General features: G+C 42.6%; 1 long non-coding RNA gene across 3 annotated transcripts in view; it reads left to right on the forward strand.

The window, feature by feature from the left end:
- Positions 1-20823, forward strand: part of LOC138753773 (uncharacterized) — an 83396-nt gene that overhangs the window by 25533 nt on the left and 37040 nt on the right. The window contains exon 3 of one of the 3 annotated variants that reach the window (XR_011351427.1): positions 15306-15361. The exons of the other annotated variants lie outside the window; for them this stretch is intronic. This is a non-coding gene — a long non-coding RNA (uncharacterized lncRNA). Of the gene's footprint in view, positions 1-15305; positions 15362-20823 lie in introns of those variants that run through there. 3 annotated transcript variants of the gene reach the window in all.

Genomic DNA, 20823 nt, shown 5'->3' on the forward strand with positions numbered 1-20823 from the left:
AGATTCAAAAGTAAATATGGTAAGTATAAAATTAGAAATTAAAACTTTCTGCTTCTTGTAAAAGACAAATTTTAGTAATAGGTCAATTTAAATAACCAATCTTGGTTTTAATCCGCACTTGCCTTCAAAAATCTTTTTTGCCCGGAAACGTTTCCACAATTTTCCCCTGCAACCAAGAATTTCTTGGTGCAAACTCATCCATGATAATTACAATGTATCCGTGTACAAAATTGCATTTCGCTTTAGACAATTTTTGTCTTTCTTGTAATAATGAAAGATATTCTTTAACCCATCTTTTCCAAAGTAAATCTGCAATAAATTGCACTTGTCTTCATCTGTGGCTTACATAAAGCACTTCTTTATGAAATTGACCAGGAGGCATTAAAGGTTTGGATTTAAGTAGTAAGTGATTATTCAGTATAAGTCCCTCGATGTCACTTGAACTGAGAGATTTTCGTTATTGGACAACTATTTAAAATAGCTTCAATCTCACACAATACTGTCCAAAGATTGTCATCATTCAGTATTCAAAATTGAATTTAAGAATTTTCCTGATTGATCTAATCATTCTTCCCCACACACCTGCATGATATAGGTGGGTTAAATATCCAATTAATTTCTTTCTGAAGTAATACATTATGAATTTGATGTTGATTCCAATTTTGAATTGCTTTTTGTAACTCTAATTGAGCTCCTGTAAAGTTAGATGCATTATCAGAACGTAATTCCTTTATTTAACCATGTCTGGTGATAAAGCGTTGAAGAACATTGATACAACAGTATCATCAAGTGATGACGCTACTTCAACATGAATTTATCTCGTAGTCAAACAAGTAAAAATAGCTCCGTATGGTTTTTCAACTCTTCTTCCTATTTTTATTTGCAAAGGACCAAAATAATAAACTCCAACATATGTAAATGAGGGTTCATCAGACTCAACTCTGTCTGGTGGCAAATCTGCTTAGCTTTTGCCCATCAACAATTAACATATTTTGATATAATTCTTTTGATCAATTTTGAAGCACGAATTATCCAGTATTTCTGGCATAATTCTGATTACACATGATCACAACTACCATGACCTGTTTTCTCATGTATGTGTTGAATAATAAATTCAGACTCTCAATACATCATTTACCAGAATAGAATTCAGCTTGCAAACACGACTTCCTTTTGTAACATTTAGATTCTCCTTCAGTTATGATATCTCATTATCAAACACCTTTGTCTGAGAAAAACAAATTATTTCTAATTCAGCATTCGCTAACTCATCAACTGTTAGGTAACAGCTCTTTCAAGACTTTAGATTTTCTTTTTTGATATGATGTAAAAACATAGTTGTTAATCAAAGAATACATGCCACTGCCATTTTCAAACGAAACCGTAAAGAATAATAGTGTGGCGGCATGCCAACTAGGCAGGTGAACCAGCCCTGCTTGTAATTCATGCGGCAGGGCAGCCGGCCAAAATGGCGGCATCAGGCGTTTCCCCTTCTCAGCACTGGGCTCAGAAGCCTGCGTTGGGGGACCACGTGATGCCCAAGTGACATCGACACCCCCCCCAGCATGGTTCCCAGCCAGGTCCGGGCTGGGAGTATAAGTCCAGTCTGGCAGCCAGCAATAAACCAGTTTTTCTGCTCACTGAGTTCAACCCGTCTGGTTGTGTGTTCTTTCAGTAGCAGTGTAGCTGCCGCTACAATTGGTGATCCTGACTCGTTCAAACATCTTTGAACCCAACATGAGCGAACCTGGGATCAGTGCTATAGCCGTCAAGCTGCCTGTCTTCTGGGTTCAGGAGCTGGAGACCTGGTTCGGCCACGTGGAGGCTCAGTATCACCTCCGCCAGATTTCGTCCGACATGACCAAATTCTACCATGTGGTCGCTGCCCTGGACCAGGCCATCACCCTAATGTGTGCTGCACCTTGTTAAGCACCCACGCGCCGAAGACAAATACGGGACCATCAAGCAAGTGCTCATCAGATCCCTTGGACTATCAAGGTGTCAGCGTGCCGCTTGGATGCTGCTCCTCGATGCCTTGGGGGACAGTCCCCGGTGGAGCTGAGGACGAGATGCTCACATTCATGAGTGATCACAACAACTGCCTACTCTTTGAGCAAATTTTCCTCGACCATCTGCCCGACAACATCTGGCCATTACTGGCCCAAGAGAGCTTCACAGACCCGAGAAAGGTTGCTCAGAAGGTCCAAGTGCTATGGCTCGAGCAATTCCCAGAGGGATCAGTGGTCCAGCAGGTCATGAGGCATGGGCATAACCATGCCAAGCCTGCCCCTAGCACTGTGGTAGAACACCCGGCCCCTGCAGGGGCCACCAAGAGCATAACCAGGGGCATAGCATCCATTCTGGGCCTTTGATTCTTTCACCAGCACTGGGGAGCCAAGGCTCAGAAGTGTCGTCAGCCCTGTTCATTCTAGGGAAATGAGCAGGCTGGCCACTGTTCATGGCTGTGGCAGCTGGCCAAGGACACAGCCTCTTCTACCTGTGGGACTCAGTCAGCGGCCGGCACTTTCTCATTGACACTGGGGCCCAGATCAGCATTATCCCGGCCACGGCCATCGAATCCAGGAACTGACCTCAAGGACCTCTCCTCCGTGTGGCCAACGCAACAGAGATCTGGACGTATGGGAACAAGAAAGTCCACTTCCAGATCGGCCAGCGAAAGTTCTCATGGAGGTTCACCGTCTCATCCCTTCCAACCGCCATCCTGGGTGCCAACTTCCTCCTTGCCCACAACATCCTGGTGGACATTTGAGGTAGTTCGCCTCGATGCTTCCCGGACAGAGCAGTTGCAGATGGCCACGATCAGCACGTGCAGAGACCAATTCCAGCAAATCCTGGATGAGTTCCCGGCCCTCCTCAGGCCACAATTCTCCGCTGACTCACCGCGCCACGGGGTGTTCCACCACACCCCCACCCAGGGTCCACCAGTTTATGTCAAGGCTCCCGCCTGACAAGCTCCAGGTGGTGAAGGAAGAGTTTTCACATCTGCTGGAGCTGGGGATCATTCAGCACTCTGACAGCCCATGAGCCTCACTGCTCCACTTGGTCCTGAAAGCCTCTGGTGGCTGGCACCCCTGTGGAAACTATCGACGGCTCAATGAGGTGACATTTCCTGACCATTACTCCATCCCTCACATCCAGGACTTTACGGCCAACCTGCAAGGTGCAAGGGTTTTCCCCAAGGTTGACCTGGTGTGCAGCTATCTCCAAATCCCGGTGCACCCTGAGGACATACCCAAGACAGCCATCATCGCCCCCTTCAGCTTGTTCAAATTCATTTGCATGCTGATCGGGCTAATTACGCCACTCAGACCTTCCAGAGCCTCATGGACTCAGTGGGCAGGGACCTGGATTTTGTCTTCATTTACTTGAACTTCATCCTCATTGCCAGCAGGATCGGGTGCAACACAAGGACCACCTGCGCACCCTCTTCTCCCAGCTGGCTGACTTTGGCCTCACCATCAACCCACCCAGGTGCCAGTTCGGAAAAGAGTCCATGCAGTAACTGGGCCATACCATCATGGCCGAAGGAGTCATGCCTGCCACTCTGAAGGTCGCCTCTATCAAGGAGTTCCCATGCCCGGACAACCTCAAGGGACTGCAGGAGTTTGCAGGTATCGTCAACTTCTATAACCGATTCATCCTAGGAGCTGCGCGCATTATACAGCCACTATTCGCCCTCATCACAGCCAAGCACAAAATGCTCACCTGGACCCCAATGGCCTGCAGTGCATTCGAGGCCACAAAGAATGCCCTCGTGAAGGCAACCATGCTCACCTACCTGCACACCGACCTGCATATGGCGCTGTCCGTCGATGCCTCTGCCACAGCCATTGGCGCCATCCTGCAGCAGCACGCAAATGGACAATGGAAGCCACTGGCATTCTTCATCCAGCTTCACCGCCCACCAGAGTGTAAGTATAGCGCCTTTGAATGTGAGTTATTGGGCATGTACCTGATGGTGCGGCATTTCCACTATTTCTTGGAGGGGAGGACTTTTACCATCTTCACTGACCATAAACCCCTCACTCAGGTGCTCGTGATGGCAAAGGATCCCTGGTCGGCTCACCAGCAGTGTCACCTCTCTTTCATGTTGGAGTTTACCACCGACATTCGGCACAAGGCAAGGAAGGACAACATGGTCGCCGATGCACTCTCATAACTAGCCATCTGTGCGCTGACACCCAGCCTCGACTTTGACCAGCTTGCCCGGGACTAGAAGTCCAATGAGGAGACGTGAGCCTTCAGGACTGCCATCACGGGCCTACGGTTCCGAGACCTCCCGACTCCTAGTGGTGAAGGCACCGTCCTGTGTGATGTCTCAAAGGGCACCCCGCAGTCCAGTGGTTCCCTAGCAGCAGCGCAGGCAAGTTTTCCATCACATCCACGACCTTTCGCACCCGTCCATCAGGTCCATAGACCATATGATGACAGAGAGGATCGTCTGGCATGGGCTGCGTAAGCAGATCGCGGGCTGGGCCAGAACATGCACAAATTGCCAGATGTCCAAGGTGCACGTGCAAGAATTCAAGCACTTCCGGGAATGGTTCAGCCACATTCACGTGGACGTAGTTGGGCCCTTACTGGTTTCCCGGGGCAACCGTTACCTGTCATGGTGGTAGACCACACCACTCATTGGCCTGAGGCGATCTGATGCCGGATGCCTCCATGAACTTCTGCTCCCGAGCACTATTGCATGGTTGGGTCACCTGGTTCGGCATTCCAAATCACCTCACCAGCGATCAGGACATCCAGTTCACCTCTGCGCTCTGGGCACAGCTCGCCAACATGTTGGGGATAGAGCTGCACCACTTCATGGCCTATCACCAGGAGGCCAATGGGCTGGTTGAGCGTCTGTACTGCCACCTTAAGTCCGCACATCTGGCCCGACTCAATGGTCCCGACTGGGTGGACAAACTACCTTGGGTGCTCCACAACCAAGGAGGATCTGCAGGCATCATCAGTTGAGCTGGTCTACAGCGCACTGCTGGCACTGCCCAGTGAGTTCATCAATGTGCCTCACAACCCCCAGCAGTCACCGCACAAGCTACTTCCCCACCTCCGGACCCACTTGGACTCCTACACACCCCCACCGCTGCCCAGACGTGGCACACGGCCATCTTACATCCCCAGCGAGCGGCACTCTGCAGAGTATGATTTTATTCGGCAGGGCCCACCCACGGCACCTCTGCAAAGACCTTACAAAGGGCTGAACAGGGTTGTCCAGCATTCAGGGTCTACATTCATGCTGGACATCGGAGGCAGGCAGGAGCTGTTTACTGTGGGCAGGCTGAAGCCAGCTCACCTCAACCCCACCGAACCAGTGATTGTGGCCCAGCTCAAGAAGCGAGCCTGCCCAGCTAAAAAGGAGATTGGTGCCATTTCTGGGGGGGGAGGGGGGGAAACTGTGTGGCAGCATGCCACTAGGCAGATGAACCGGCCTCGCTTCTAATCCACGCAGCAGGGTAGGTGGCCAAAATGGTGCTGAAGGGGGTTTCCCCTTCTTCTCAGCACCAGGCTCAGAAGCTTGCGCTGGGGGACCACAAAACGCCCAAATAACATCGGCACCCCCCAGCATGGTTCCCAGCCAGGTCCGGGCTGGGAGTATAAGTCCAGCCTGGCAGCCAGCAATAAACCAGTTTTTCTGCTCACTGAGCTCAACCCGTCTGGCTGTGTGTTCTTTCAGTACCAGTGTAGCTGCCGCTACAATAGCAAATTAATAGAATAATTGGATCATTCTCATTAGATAATTGGATAGTATTTATATTAGTGTTGTGGATTTCTGGATCCTCCATTGAAAATTCTTGTTATTCTTCTGGATTTTGAGGCCATTCTTCTTGAGGTTGCGAAAGAAATTGAGAACCGAACATAGTTTCAGAAACAATTGAACTTTTGATCCCTGTGAAGCTATGTCAGCTGGATTATCCACTGTTTTAACACATCTCCATTGATTAGCATGCAAAACCTTCTCGATCTCATTAATTCTGTTAGTCACAAAGGTATGATACCTCATGGTTTTGTTATAAATGTATTTAAGCACTGATGTGCTATCAGAAAAAAACACAGAATCTGCTAACTCCATCTGTGATTCTCTTCTTAACATAGCATCAATTTTTCTCGCCATAGTAGCGGCAGTCAATTCCATTCGAGGTACGGCAACTGGCTTTAATGGAGCCACTCTGGCTTTTCCCATTACAAATCCACAATGTACTTGCTCTTGGTTATTTCGTAGTATTAAATAACTGACAGTACCAAAACCACCTTCGCTTGGGTCAGCAAAATGGTGTAACTGAGCAAATGTGGCAATTCCAAGTCTGTAGATTTAAAACATCTGTTGACTTCAAAACTTTCTAACATTTCAAGACTTTCAATCTAATTCATCCTATCTTCTGAATGGAATCTGGTATTGTTTCATCCCATCCAAATTTTCTTCTGCACAATTCTTGCAGAAATTTTTTGGCTATTAATACTTCTGGTGCCAATATTCCCAAAGGATTGTATATTGAGCTTACAATTGTAAGAATACCTCTTCTTGTTAAAGGTTGTTCTTTCAAAACAATTTTGAATTTGAAAATATCAGATTGAACACACTATTGCATCCCTAGAATTCTTTTGATGGATAGAACATCACAATCCAAGTCAAAATGTTTTATCTCCTTTACTCTTTCTGCCTCAAGAATAAGTCACCATATCTTGACTGTTGCTAATCCATTTCATAAGGAAGAAACCTCCTTTATTACAGATCTCTTTTAAATCATGATAAAGATCTATTGCTTCTTTCTCTGAAGCTACTGAAGACAATCATCAACATAGAAATTATTTCTGATGATGCTTATAGCTTGAGAACTAAGTTGCCCTTCATTATCTTCAACACATTTCCTGAGAGCAAAATTTGCACAACTCAATGATGACGTTACTCCAAATACTATTCAATCATATCTTTATTGAAATTAGGCCACTATAACAATCATGGAAAATCATGAACTTTTGATGGTACTTTCACTTGATGAAACATCGCTTCAATATCTGCAACAATTATGATAGGGCTCTTTACAAAATCTTATCGGAATGCCTATTAAAGTACTAGTTAGGTTTGGACCTTGTAAAAGTTGAAAATTCAATGAAACTCCTTGAAATTATGCTCCACAATCAAATGCTACATGTCGTTTATCCTTTTGTGGATGTATAACTCCATGATGAGGTAAATACCATTTTCTAACATTGTTATGATCCAAGATATCTTCTGATACCTCTTTTACATAACCCTTGGCTATCATGTCCAACATGACATTGGTATATTCCAAATGAAAGGAAGAATTTCTCTTGATTTTGTTTCTTCAAATTCATCATAAGCTGCTCTGTAATTATTTTATTATCTGGCATACAATTCCCCTTTTCTTCAATGGTAATGCTCTACAATGACCATCAACATGTTTAACAGAATTTGAAACTAAATCCAGAAACTGTTTATCTTGAATATCTGTGAGACATTCAGGAAAATCAATTTTAAACTGTTGTTCCTATTGATCATTAAGTTTAACAACTGAAATTCTGTCAACATTTACATTCAACGACTCCTGATCATTATTCATTTTTTCATCCTAATGGTCCATTAATTGTCCATCCAACCAATGTTCTCACAGCATAATGTCTGTCATTTGGACAGAGTTTGAGCACTTTTTGTAGATCTAAGCAATTAACATCTTGATTTTAGCATCGACCTTGGGTAAGCAAATGTCTTTTAGATGATCCTACTGCTTGATATCGTCTTGATAGGCAAAGTCTTCTGAGTATATGCACTTGGAAGATCACAAATTCATTGCTATTTAATCCAGCAATCTGTAAACCTGAAACTATATTAGTTTCAATGTTCCTTTCATCATTCGTTGCCTTCCACAAGATTTGTAATCTTTTACCATGAAGATTAAATTTATTCATTTATGATACAAAATGATGCGGTACTTCCTGGATCAAGAAATGCGTAGGTGTGCAGTTGAAGTTTCCTTTTTTAGCTTGAAACTGCACAGGACCTATTGAGAGAGCTTTGTTACTGGCCTCAGTAAGACAGATTGTCTGAACCGAAACGAAAGCATTCTCTTTGACTGTGTCTTTAGTCTTGGATTCAGATTGTTTGACTTCCTTCTCAACTTTACTTTGTTGAGTATCCAGTAACTTGGGATGCTTTAAAATGCATATATCACAACTGAGTCATTGATTACATGTTTTACTAATGTGTTCTTTACACAAGCAACTGAAACATATTCCAAAAATTGTACAACATCCTCAAAAGTGGCCTCCCTTTCAAGAAGAATCTCAATCTCTGTAATCTTGGTTCTCCATAAGCTTATAAGGTAATTTATTGACAATAATCAACAAATTACCAAGTAAATTCAGCTCTTTCAAATGTACTCTACTTCCCATTGCGTTACAACATCCTCTCAGAGTGCATATGCTTTTAAAGCATTCGTGTCCTCTGATTTTATTGCTAAGAAAGAATCTTGTCTATGTGGGCCCTTGTGATCTTATGTTCATTGCCATAATGATGAGGCAATCATTCTTTTTCCCTTTTAAAACCTTGTTCTGGATTTGTATATTGGCAACTTTTGACCAACTCCTCCAGTGTACTGTACCAGGTAATCGATCTTTAGCGTTTTTAGTATTATTTTCAATATGATGTTTAAAGGATTTCATGAATGTCAGATATTGGAATGGATCTACATTAAAACTGGAATTTCCTTCTTAGGTAAACCATATGAACCTTGTTCCTGTGCTGGCATAGCAGAAATTTCATTTTCTTTTGCTATGAATGATATTATATGGTCATGTCCAACATGGCTTGCGACTGGTTGTCTTGTTGTGAATGGAACATACGGAACTTGAACTGGTGCCATAGGTGAAGGACCTTGAGCTGTAACTGATGGCATTGTTGGAGATCCTTGTCTTGTCATTGGTCCTTCAGCAAAACGAAGAGACCTCAATGGTTTAGTATCTTCATCTTGCATGGTTGAACTTTTTTGAAATACTCTCCTTTCAGGAAGATTGATATATTGTGCGCTCTGAAGGGATTGAATATCCCAAGCCCTTTCCAGAGGTTTGGTCATTGTCATTTGAGCATTAGCAGTGCCACCTGTGGCTCCTTGTTCATGTACACTAGTTTCTTGTGGCTGTGGTACCCATTGATCTGCTGGAATGTTAATACCCTTTGGGTATTTCACTTTGTGTGATAAATCTTGCAGAAGCCTAAGCTAATGCTTTTACTTTGGCCATCTTCGTAGCACACTGCTCCTCAAGTTCTAGACTTTTCTTTTCTTCAATAATCTTTTTTCTTCTTCTTGCTGGAATTGTTGTTTCTTGATTTCAACTTCCATTTTTTCTAAAGCACTTCTTTTCTTCAACCGCTCAAGTTGTGTACTGGTAGTATCCAAGTCTTCTTGCATAGCAGACATGCTTAAAGCACGTGAAGCTGTACTTGCTCAAGATGCCTTTGAAGACGTTGAAGACCTTCCTATGCTCATAACCTTGGAAATACTATCACCAGGATTCACATCTGAACTTTCAGACACTGTTGATTGAATCTCTATCTTCAGCATTTCACTTTGTACAGCACCAGTGGTGCTTTGCAATGTACATTCACCTGTTTCAGTTCCAAACTTTAAGTCAGCTAATGAGGCCTGCAGGGCCTTTTCAGAGTCTTCTTCTTGCTTGATAGTTGAAGCGCCTTCTTTAATGGTGGCTGACTCCAACCTCCTGCCAAGCATTGTCGGTCTACATCGTTGGCTCTACTCATGACCAAATAGTTCTTTGAGAGGAGCTATTTGCTTGAGGTCTTTAGCCCAATGAGACTTCTTCTCCATCTTGGATTCTTCACAATGCAGCCTGTCTTCTCCTGGCTTAACCTTATTCATGGGAAGAGTAAACAAATTTGTATCTTGCATGGTCCTTTTAAGAGGATTTCTCTGGCTAAATTATCTCTGTGTTCTGCGTTACTTCACACAAGCTGGCATATCAAGTGTTTATAGAACACATACTTCTGGGCTTCCTGCCTATTCTGCAAACCAATGCTCTATCTTATCTTTTTCAAGGTCACGGGTGTCTAGCCAGACTTGGCTCAATTTCAATCTGCACAATTAGACAGACATATTTTAACAGAAAACTGGACTTCTTGTTAAAGCTTAAATGCTTCTTGGTCTAAAGAAGTTGAGTTCTTTCAGTCAAATTTTATGAACCTTTCTTCCAAACAAAGTTCAAAATTATTAATTTTTTTTGAATCAATTATAGATGACATTTCCAAGTTCTAGTATTTCCCAATCTCTAAACATGTCATCTTCAAGCAAATGTGAGCGACGATATTCCAAATTATTATCTTTTTAATCGAATAAACCAAACTTTGTGTTTGCCACTTTAAGTAGCTTTAATTCATTGATAAAACAGATAAATATTTTTGCACAACATTGCACTGAGATTTTCATTATGATGAATATTCAACTTCAAACAAATGTAAGAAGAGAAAATAAGAAGAATTAAGATGAATTAAGATCAATTCAAAGAAAAGTATTTCAAGCTCACGTCCTGCTCATAATTCATCAAAGAATGTGATGCAAGCTCTTGATCTGCTGCATATTATGACATATGAAGTCATAGTCACTATGGTAACACTACAAACAATACTTTCTTAAATGGATAGGCACAAAATTAACCACAATTCTAAAACACAAGGTTTCACCCTTTACATAAAGAACTTATTGTGGACCAGGAAAGGGAAGCCAGGAGAACACAAACCAGTCCTCATCAAGGGGGTCAGCAGTGGTGAGGGTAAGGAATCTTAAATTCTAGGGTGTCAACAAGTCCAAAGACCTATGCTGGGGCTTTTGTGTTGATGCTATCATGAATAAATCTTGCTAATGGCTATATTTTGTTCAGTTAGGGGAGATTTGCTGTCATCAATAATCGACTGTTCTCTATCACCACACCAAATAAAGTTGTAATGGGATGAGGCTAAATAGTAACCGTGAAAATATAGGAAAATGCATTAAAACTTCCTTCTAATAGTGATCTAATGCTGAACAGGACCAAAACATTTGAAATAAGGAAGCAACCCCATTATGACATCTTTCACATAAAGGGTTGATAGTAGGAAAAATCTAAGCTAATTTATCTTTGGATAAATGTATACAGATCCGTTGTCATACCCACACTCCTGTTCGGCTCCGAATCATGGGTCCTCTACCGGCATCACCTACGGCTCCTAGAACGCTTCCACCAGCGTTGTGTCCGCTCCATCCTCAACATTCATCGGAGCGACTTCATCCCTAACATCGAAGTACTCGAGATGGCAGAGGCCGACAGCATCGAATCCACGCTGTTGAAGATCCAACTGCGCTGGGTAGGTCACGTCTCCAGAATGGAGGACCATCTCCTCCCCAAGATCGTGTTATATGGCGAGCTCTCCACTGGCCATCGTGTCAGAGGTGCACCAAAGAAGAGGTACAAGGACTGCCTAAAGAAATCTCTTGGTGCCTGCCACATTGACCACCGCCAGTGGGCTGATAACGCCTCAAACCGTGCATCTTGGTGCCTCACAGTTCGGCGGGCAGCAACCTCCTTTGAAGAAGACCGCAGAGCCCACCTCACTGACAAAAGACAAAGGAGGAAAAAACCAACACCCAACCCCAACCCACCAATTTTCCCCTGCAGCCGCTGCAACCGTGTCTGCCTGTCCCGCATCGGACTTGTCAGCCACGAACGAGCCTGCAGCTGACATGGACATTTCACCCCTCCATAAATCTTCGTCCGCGAAGCCAAGCCAAAGAAGAAGAAGAAATGTGCTCTATGTATTATCTTCAAATAAATAAGTGGACGATGAGCAAAAATGGAAGAGGAATGGACCAATTTTAAACACTTAGTCCACATATCCTTGGAAAACTAGTTTGTATGATGCTCGCACAGCCACTCTTAATTTTATTCAAAGAAACACAACATATTTTAGAAATTAGTCCATAAATGAATCTTATTAAACCATTTTGACAAGGGTTTAACAAAAAAATGTCAATATAATTACTATCATGGGAGAATGGAAAAGTTAGTTTCTCAGAAAATCTCTAACCTGTAAATATCTTAAAAAATGGAAATTAGGGAGATTAAATTTTTGTGACAAATCATCGAAGGTCATAAAACAGCCATTTACAAATTAATCAAAAAAATGAAATGATACCATTTTCTCTCCATTTATGAAAAACACGATCAAGGCAAGATGGAGGAAAAAATAAATTATTAATATTCAGAGCAGATAAGAAACATTTTTCAGTTCGAAACAGCACCAGAATTGAATCCAAATTTGTAACAAATTTTTGATGACTGAACTCCCTATGAATTTATTCACCTTTACCAAAGAAAATGGAAGGGAAACACAAAGAAGTGCCGCCAGAGCAAATTTGTTAAAACCTTTCAACTCCATGGATGTCCATGGAGCTGAAAGAAAACTTCAGTCCTCTGTTAACCAGATGAAAGAGACCCTATTGAAATGGTTCCCCCTCTCTATATCACTTATTAGTAGAATTAATGTTCTGCCTAAACTTTTATATTTATTTCAGGAAATTCCAATTCCTATTCCAATCTCTTCATATGTTTGAAACAGTTGTCCAAGGTTGAATAAATTTAATTTACAAAATTCAAAAATAAATAGGGGCTTAGTTTTGCCTAACTTGAGACATTATTATTGGGCTATTAATATTAAATATATTATTTTCTGGATTCATTACATAGAAAAATTCATCTGCCCAAAATCTCTACCTCTTGAGCCATGTGGCAGGCTCCCTTGTGATGAGATTAGCTGCAGGTGGCAGTAATTCTAGTTGCAATAGAGTTCTCATGCTTTGCAAAGCAATATAAAGTACTTCACTGCAGTATAGGTTATTTGTGTTTGTTTGTCAAGTATTTGCAGGCAGGTCCACTTTGACACATTTACCATCACCCCTACTATCCCACTCCTCGCAACTGTGTAACATTCCCATGTAGTTTTCCAACTTAATTGCATGTCCTATATTTGATATTTTAACCCTGGGAAAAAGGATTTTGACTGTCTACCCTATCAATGCCACTCAATAAACATCTTTCAGGTCTCCTCTCAGCCTTTGACACTCCAAATGAAACAAGGTGAGCTTGATCACACTCTCCAGATAAACGTATACCCTCTACTCCATTGTGAATTGCTTCCATACCTGTTTCAAAGTTCCATTTCTTTCCTGGGGCAACACGAACTTCACAAGGAAAGTACAACACCACACAATGTGCTCTTAGCTTGAGCAATATGACTTCAAAGCAATTTTCTGAGTTCAAAACGTAATGCAATGTTTACCTCTGCCTCAAGCTGCTGTATTCCATGTAAATAAATAATAACGAGAGCTATTTGCTCAGGTCATATTTTGACAGTAGATTTTTTAAGACAATATGTTTTGGAATCAGAAGTATTCTTGTTTCAGTTATATTTTTCCAGTCGTTGCATCGAGGGTACAACTGAACATGAAAGCTATTTTATTTGAAAGAGTCTCTAAATCATTTTATTTGGATAGGTGTTTTTCAACTTGGTATCATGTTCTTGAGGGCAGAAGAGGGTTGCAGACATGTCACAGGCATGCCATATATCTTTAACAGCAGAACAAACTCAGATGGAAGAACACTCAAGGTTGAAGGTGCGGGAAGCTGGAGCAAAAATATGAAACGTGATGGAGGAACTCAAAGAGTTGAGTGGCATCTGTGGGAAGAGAAACAGTTGTCTCAGGAGAGAAAGATGAAGAGTAAAGGTAGCCACTGTAAAAAAAGAGAGGGGGAGGTTCGAGATGGGTGTCAGTTGGACCAAGATGGAGTGAAGGATGATGGGAAGATGGAGCGAGAGAATGGAAGAGGAGCAGTTAGGTAACTATTGGTGATAGGTGGAAGCAGATTATCACGTTGGGCAGGATATTATCGACCTTTTGCCACATTAAATGAAGGGGGTGATAAAACAAGATTTAGACATCCATAATTCCTGCAAAACAAGATAAAGTGAAAAGTGGATTGCAAGGATGGGTCATGTTGGAAATGAGTTATTAACAGGTTAACGAAACAAGCAAGAAATTGGTGATACTTTCTGGAAGTGAGGGCAAAATAAATGGGAACAGAAGCAGGTCATCTGGCCCACGTATCATCCTTCAACATTCAACAAGTTGATGGCTAATGGACTCAGCTCCACTTACCCACCTCTTTCCCATATCCTTTCATTCTCCTTCTATCTGTCTATGTCTTCACTACAGTTGATGAAGAAACTTCTGGTGCCTCCTGAGGCAGAGATCTACAGTCTCATTATTTTCAGTGAGCAACAGTTCCTGTTGTCTCTGCTTTAAATCTACCATCCTGAATCTTAAGGTTGTGTCCTTCATTTCTAGTCTCATCCACTCACAGAAACAACTTCCCTGCTTCTATCTTATCTATTCGTTTCCTAGGAATCCCCTTTCTCCTTGGCCGGCACAGTTACCATAGTGCTTAACAATGCAGTTACAGTGCCAGCAATAGGAATTTGAATCCAGCGCTGTCTGTAAGAAGTTTGTACATTATCCCTGCATCTGCGTTGGTTTCCTCCCACCCTTCAAATCATACCAGGATTGTAGGTCAGTTTGGTGCAATTGGGTCCAAAAGGGCCTGTTACTGTGCTGCATGCTTAAATTTAAAAAAAATGACATTCCAATGAGTATAGTCCCAAGCTACTCAATCTCTGCTCATAAGCTAACTTCCTCATTTGTCAAGTAAACCTCCTCTACACCTCCTTCAAAGTCAGTATATTCTTTCTGAAGGCTTTATGCAGCCTGTGAGTTTTGCACATGGTGCTCAGGATGGAGAGTGCTGTCAAAAATGTACCTTATCATCTCCATGTTGATCTGCAGAGGTATCTAGGGATCTAGGTACATAGTTCATTGAAAGTGTCCCTGCAAGTACGTAGGGTGCTAAGAAGTCATATGGCTTGCTTAACTTCACTGGACGGGGCTCTGAGTATAAGAGTAAGGACATTACGCTGCAGTTATGTAAAACTTGGATGAGGCTGCACTTGGAATGCTGTGTGCAATTCTGGCCACCCCATTACAGGAAAATGGTCCGGACATGGCCTGGTTTGGAGGACACGAGTTCTCGGAAGAGATCTGAAAAACTTGGGGTTGCTTTCTCTGGAGTGTAGGCAGCTCAAGGGAGACCTGATAGTGATTTATAAAATCCTAAGAAGCATTGATAAGGACAATCAGAGTTTTTTTTTTCCTCCTCAGTCTGAAAGCATCACGTTCCAGGTGAGGGAGAGGAAGTTTAAGGGAGACGTGCGAGGCAAGTATTTTGACACAGAGAATAACTGACAGGCTGGTAGGAGTGGTGGTGGAAGTAGATTCAGTAGTGGCATTTAATATGCTTCGTGTATATGAGGGGGACGGAGAGATATCTACCTTGTGCAAGCAGCAGAGTTCGACGATTGATTTGAACATCATGTTCTGCATAGACACGTAAGCTGAAGGACCTGTCCCTGTGCTGAACTTGAATGTTTAAAAAAGATTTAGAGATACATCACAGTTACAGTCCCATTCGGCCCATGAGCCTTTTGCTGCCTTAATTACACCCACAACCCCATACGTTTTGGAGGGTGGAGGGGACACACGCAGACATGGCGAGAACATACAAATTCCTTACAGACAGCACAGGATTCAAACCCAGTTTCCGCTTGTTGGCGCTGTAACAGCATTGTGCTAACTGCTAAGCCCACCATGGCATTCTACATTATTTGTTTTCTAATGTGGTATTGAGAGTCTTGTCCTCAAGAGTTGTATTCCACTCTTGATTGTGCAACATCCCTCAGAGATGTAGTTTGAGTCATTAACTGCCAGAGGCAGAACATTAGGCCCAACTCGTCCATGCTCAGAGCATTGCTCAGCTAGCCACATGCCGGAATTTGGTCCATATCCCTCCAAACCTTTCTAATACATAAACCTGTCCAAAAGCCTCATGTCAGAATCAGATTCAGAACTTGTCAAGAATATATCACAAAAGCCATTGTTTTGCGGCAGTGTCAAACATTTATATAAACCACCTTAGAAAACAAGCAAAATAAAAGGTGCCAGAAAAAGTTAAAGTAAGGCAGTGCCTGTGGTTCATTGTTCATTGGGGAATCTGATGGCAGAGGGGAAGAAACTGTCCTTGTACAACTGAGTACTCATCTTCAGGCTCCTCAGAGTGAAGAGGCCTGGGAGGTGAGGGACCTTAAGGATAGAGGCTGCTTTCTTAAGACACCCTTGGTGCCCATGACATCGAACCCTGAGCAACTCCACAGCAGACAATAACACAACCAGCCAGAATGCTCTCCGTGGTACACCTGTAGAAGGTTATATAATTATAAACACAATTATACCCATCATTATCACATCCCCTGGCAACTCATTCCTCATACCCAATGTCCTCTGTGTGAAAAGATGCTTCTCATGTTCCTCCTTAAATCTGCCCCCTCACACAGTTCACTGTTGTTCAAAGCCAAATAGCTAGAAAATAGATTTTATTCTTCTTTGATGTGGAAGACTTGCCTGTGTCATGGAACTCCTGTTAGTCGTCGAGTTTTAGAGCAAGAAAAAAGGCCTTCAGACCAACATCCCTGCCGACCAAGTTGTCTACCTAAGTTAGACCCATTTACCTGTACTCACAGCATCTCCCTTTAAACCTGTCCTCTCCATGAACCTGTCTCAATGTCTTTTAAATGCGATGATAATGCCCATCTCTACCACTTCTTCTGTCGGCTTGTTCCTTCTGCAAACCACTGTGTGTGAGAAAGGTGCACCTTAGATCTCGTAAATCTTTCACCCCTCACCTTAAATTTAAATTTAGACAAACACAACGGTCATAGGCTCTTCCAGCCTATGAGCCTTGTGCCGCCCAAACACACCAATTAACCTTCGCATCACTCTGCTATTGGAGGGTGGGCCACCCAGAGGAAACCCACGAAAACACAGGGAGAACGTACAGATTCCTTATGGATAGTGGCGGGTTGCTGGCGCTGTAATAGCTTTGTGATAACCATCCACACCAAAAAATTGATGCACCAAGATGGTTTGTACAGAGGGCTGAGTCTTGGATAGAGACACCGATGCAAGGAAAATAGCATGTTAGGAGAGGAAAAGCATTACATTGTTGTGGAATAAGTTTCTGAGGTTTGGCACAATATTGTGTGGTGAAGGCCCTGTACTGCACTGTAACATTCCATCCTCTATGTAGAACTGTGTATTGTCATAGGGAGGCATGCCCCTCGCATTTGGAGGTGAAAGTTGAGCTCACACTGGGAGGAACAGCACATCCTAAGTTGCAGTGCACAAAATCAGCATGTCACGCAGCATCCTTAGGAAATAAGCCTTGAAGAGCCCAAGCCCAAAGCATTTCTTACCATTTACTTCCTGTGTATTCAGATTTCAGATTTATTGTCAGAATGCATAAAATGACACCACATACAACCCTAAGATTCTTTTTTCCTGCGGGTGAGGCAAAATTACCACTTATAGGTAGGGTAAAATAAATAACTGTACTCAATGTTGACAAGCAAAGCAATGAAAATAAACTGTGCAATGCAGAGAGGGAAAAAAATCAATAATGTACAAAAGTAAAAGTCCTTAAATGAGTCCCTGATTGAGTTTACTGTTGAGGAGTCTGACGGTGGAGGTATTGTACTTGACCCCAGCATCTGCAGACTTTCATGGTTAACTACATCCTAAGTCACATTCTCCACATCAACCAAGGAGCTGCCTTCAAGTCACGGGAAAATTCAGGGGACGGAGTACACCACACATTCCTGTGAGTTTCGGCAACACCTCCCCAACCCCCCCACCCCCAACACGGATTGATGCAGGATCTTGACCATCCCTTTGCTGTCTGACACATTCTCCAGTACCCTTAAGCTCTAACCCCTAATCATAATTCTTATTGACTTTGCTTCTACTGGGAAATGCAGGCTGAGATAGGGGTCCTTGACCACAATGGAAGTGATGTACACAGAAAATGTTTCAGGGAGCTGAGGCATCCTCCCTCCACTTAGTTCCTTCAGCAGATTGGTTGTTGCTCAAGGCTGTGACTAAGAGAGGACCACATCCCAATGATCACAGGGAGCTGACAGATTGAAGACAGTTGCCATTTCCCCACCCTCGATTCCCTCAACCCCATGGCTGCCACCTGAGTGGATGACCCAGAGAGAGGTCACCTCCCACACTTCAATCACTGCATGCGGTGACCTTTGGGAGCCACAAGGTACATGATTCTGGGTGAAAATTCACACCGTCCTCATTTGACAGAATCTCTAGCAATGAAAAGAATTAGAGGGGTCTTGTCGCTTGGTGCAAAGACAACAACCTCTCCGTCAATGTCAGCAAGGACAAGCTGGTCATAGATTTCTGAAGGCGGAGTGGTGCTCACTCCTTGATCAACATCAACAGTGTTGATGGGGAGATAGTAGACAGCTTGATCTTCCTTAGGGTAAACATTCACATGGGTGCAATGACCAAGAAAGTGCAACAATGCCTCAACTTCTTCTGGTGCCTGAGGAAATTTGGTTTGTTACCCGAATCGCTTAACAACATCTACAGGTGCAGCACTGAAATATTCTATCAGAATTCCACCCAAGAAACTGCAGAGGGTTTTGAATGTATCTCAGGCCATCATGCCGCTCCCCACACTCCCCTCGATTGATACAACCTATAATTCTCACTTCCTTGGAAAAGCAACCAACATATTAAAAGACTAGTCTCACCCTTACCACATTCTCTTCAATCCCTTTCTACAGGGATCAGGAAGAATATTTGCAAGTATGGGATTAGATGCAGGTGCAGATTAATGGTTCAGCATGGACTGGAAAGACCAGAGGGTCTGTTTCTGTGCTGCGCACCTACAGATTCAAGAAGAGTTTCTTTCCCACCATTGTCAGACTCCATAATGAACCCCAAAATAGTAATATTGCGTTACCTTTACTCTGAATCAACAAATCTCTGTAACTCTGCACTGTGTCATTAATGTTTTCCTCAGTATGAGATATCTACTGGTTGGAAAACAACCCCTATCACTGATATTTTTATACATATAACAAGAAACTTAAACTTGAACTTAAAGTTGAGATGAGTCTAGTATCACCAATGATGCCACTGAATAGCAGAGTTTGCATGGGTTGGGGGGTGGGGGGATGGCCTGTGCTTGCCATAGAACCATTAAATACTTCAGATTTAAAATGGGCCCTTTGGTCCAACTAGGCTGTGCTGAACTATTTATTCCACTTAATTTTATCAGCTTGCACCTTATCCATAGCCCTCTAAATCCCTTCCCATCCATTAAACTTATTACGAGCTCCCGTTTTAGTAAAATGAGATTATCACTGTAAGGGATAGTATAGACATGAAGGACTAAATGATCATGGTTAACATTTAATATTTCACACAAGCACAACACAAGTCACAGCCCAGCTATAATTTGATACTTTGGAAGAACTGAGGGAAGGGTTGTCATAGTATGTTCCAGAATTTGATACAATTGCAAAGACACTGATTTTGCAAAGGAAGAACCATTCTAACTGGAATAACTGGGTCTTTTTGGTACATTGACCTGTGCCAGGAGGGTCTTTTTGGGAAGCAAAAAGCTTCATTTTGATTGTGACTACCAGTGAAGGTCACTTGGAGAGACAGCTTCATTTTAAGTGTGACTAGCAGTGAAGTTACTGGAAGAGACCAGTGCAGGGATCCTGTTAGCTTCAGGGAGGCCGCCCAGTTCGAGTCTTGCCTACAAAAGGTCCAGGAGTGTTATGACCACACCTCACGTGGATGGACATTTCTTCAAAGGCAATGCAAGGAGAGTTCATGAGTCTGTAGGAACCACAACTCCAGTCTTCTCAGCAGTTCAACATTAAATCTTGGCATTAGATTTCAAACGCCTACACTTCAACACCGAATTTGAAAGACTGAACTTTGAAGTAATTTTCTAGATTTTGGCCTGGACTGTAATGATTTGGGTATAGCATGCACACACAATACCTACACAAAGCTGGTGATAGACTTAGTGTTGAGGAGAGTTTAAAACAGTGGTTCTCAACCTTTTCTTTCCACTCACATACCACTTAAAGTAATTCCATGTCATAGGTGCTCTGTGATTAATTGACTCATTATGTGCATGGTTTCATAACTCCAACGATAATTTTTCTCAAGCAAAATATTTCAGTAACAATTGGGTCTGGAACAGTGATTCTCAAACTTTCCTTCCCAATCACATCCCACCTTAAGCAATCCTCTAATGGCATAGGGAATACTTAAAGATGTATGTGAGTGGAAAGAAAAAAGGTTGAGAACCACTGGTTTAAAAGTTAAGATTATAGTTTGAGTTAGAAATAAATTAGTGCTTTAAAATTAAACACTCTGGTTTGTTGCCTATTGCTGCTTTTACATGCGGTTCATAACAAAATTGAGGGTTCATCTTCCAGGATTTTTATCACATTGGGACCAAATTGAACCTTAAACAAATTGGGAAGCTTATTTTGTAAGTGCTACAGAAGGCAGCTCAGAATTTGGAGCTTTACGATCAATAAAATTTCGATTGGTTTGTTAAATTCCTTTTTGTAAGCTAACTCAGATGTGTGTGAAAAAGCAGCAATGGATATTGAACGATTTTTGGAGTCACCATCTGCAGATTTGCAGAGAAAGGATGATTTGGTGGATATTGCTCAACAGTTGGGACTTGATGAAGGGAACATCCCTGAGAAAGGAGGAGATTAAGGAAATTATAGTAAGG

The sequence above is a fragment of the Narcine bancroftii genome, chromosome 1 (genome assembly GCF_036971445.1).
Source record: "Narcine bancroftii isolate sNarBan1 chromosome 1, sNarBan1.hap1, whole genome shotgun sequence".
Lineage (NCBI taxonomy): Eukaryota > Metazoa > Chordata > Chondrichthyes > Torpediniformes > Narcinidae > Narcine > Narcine bancroftii.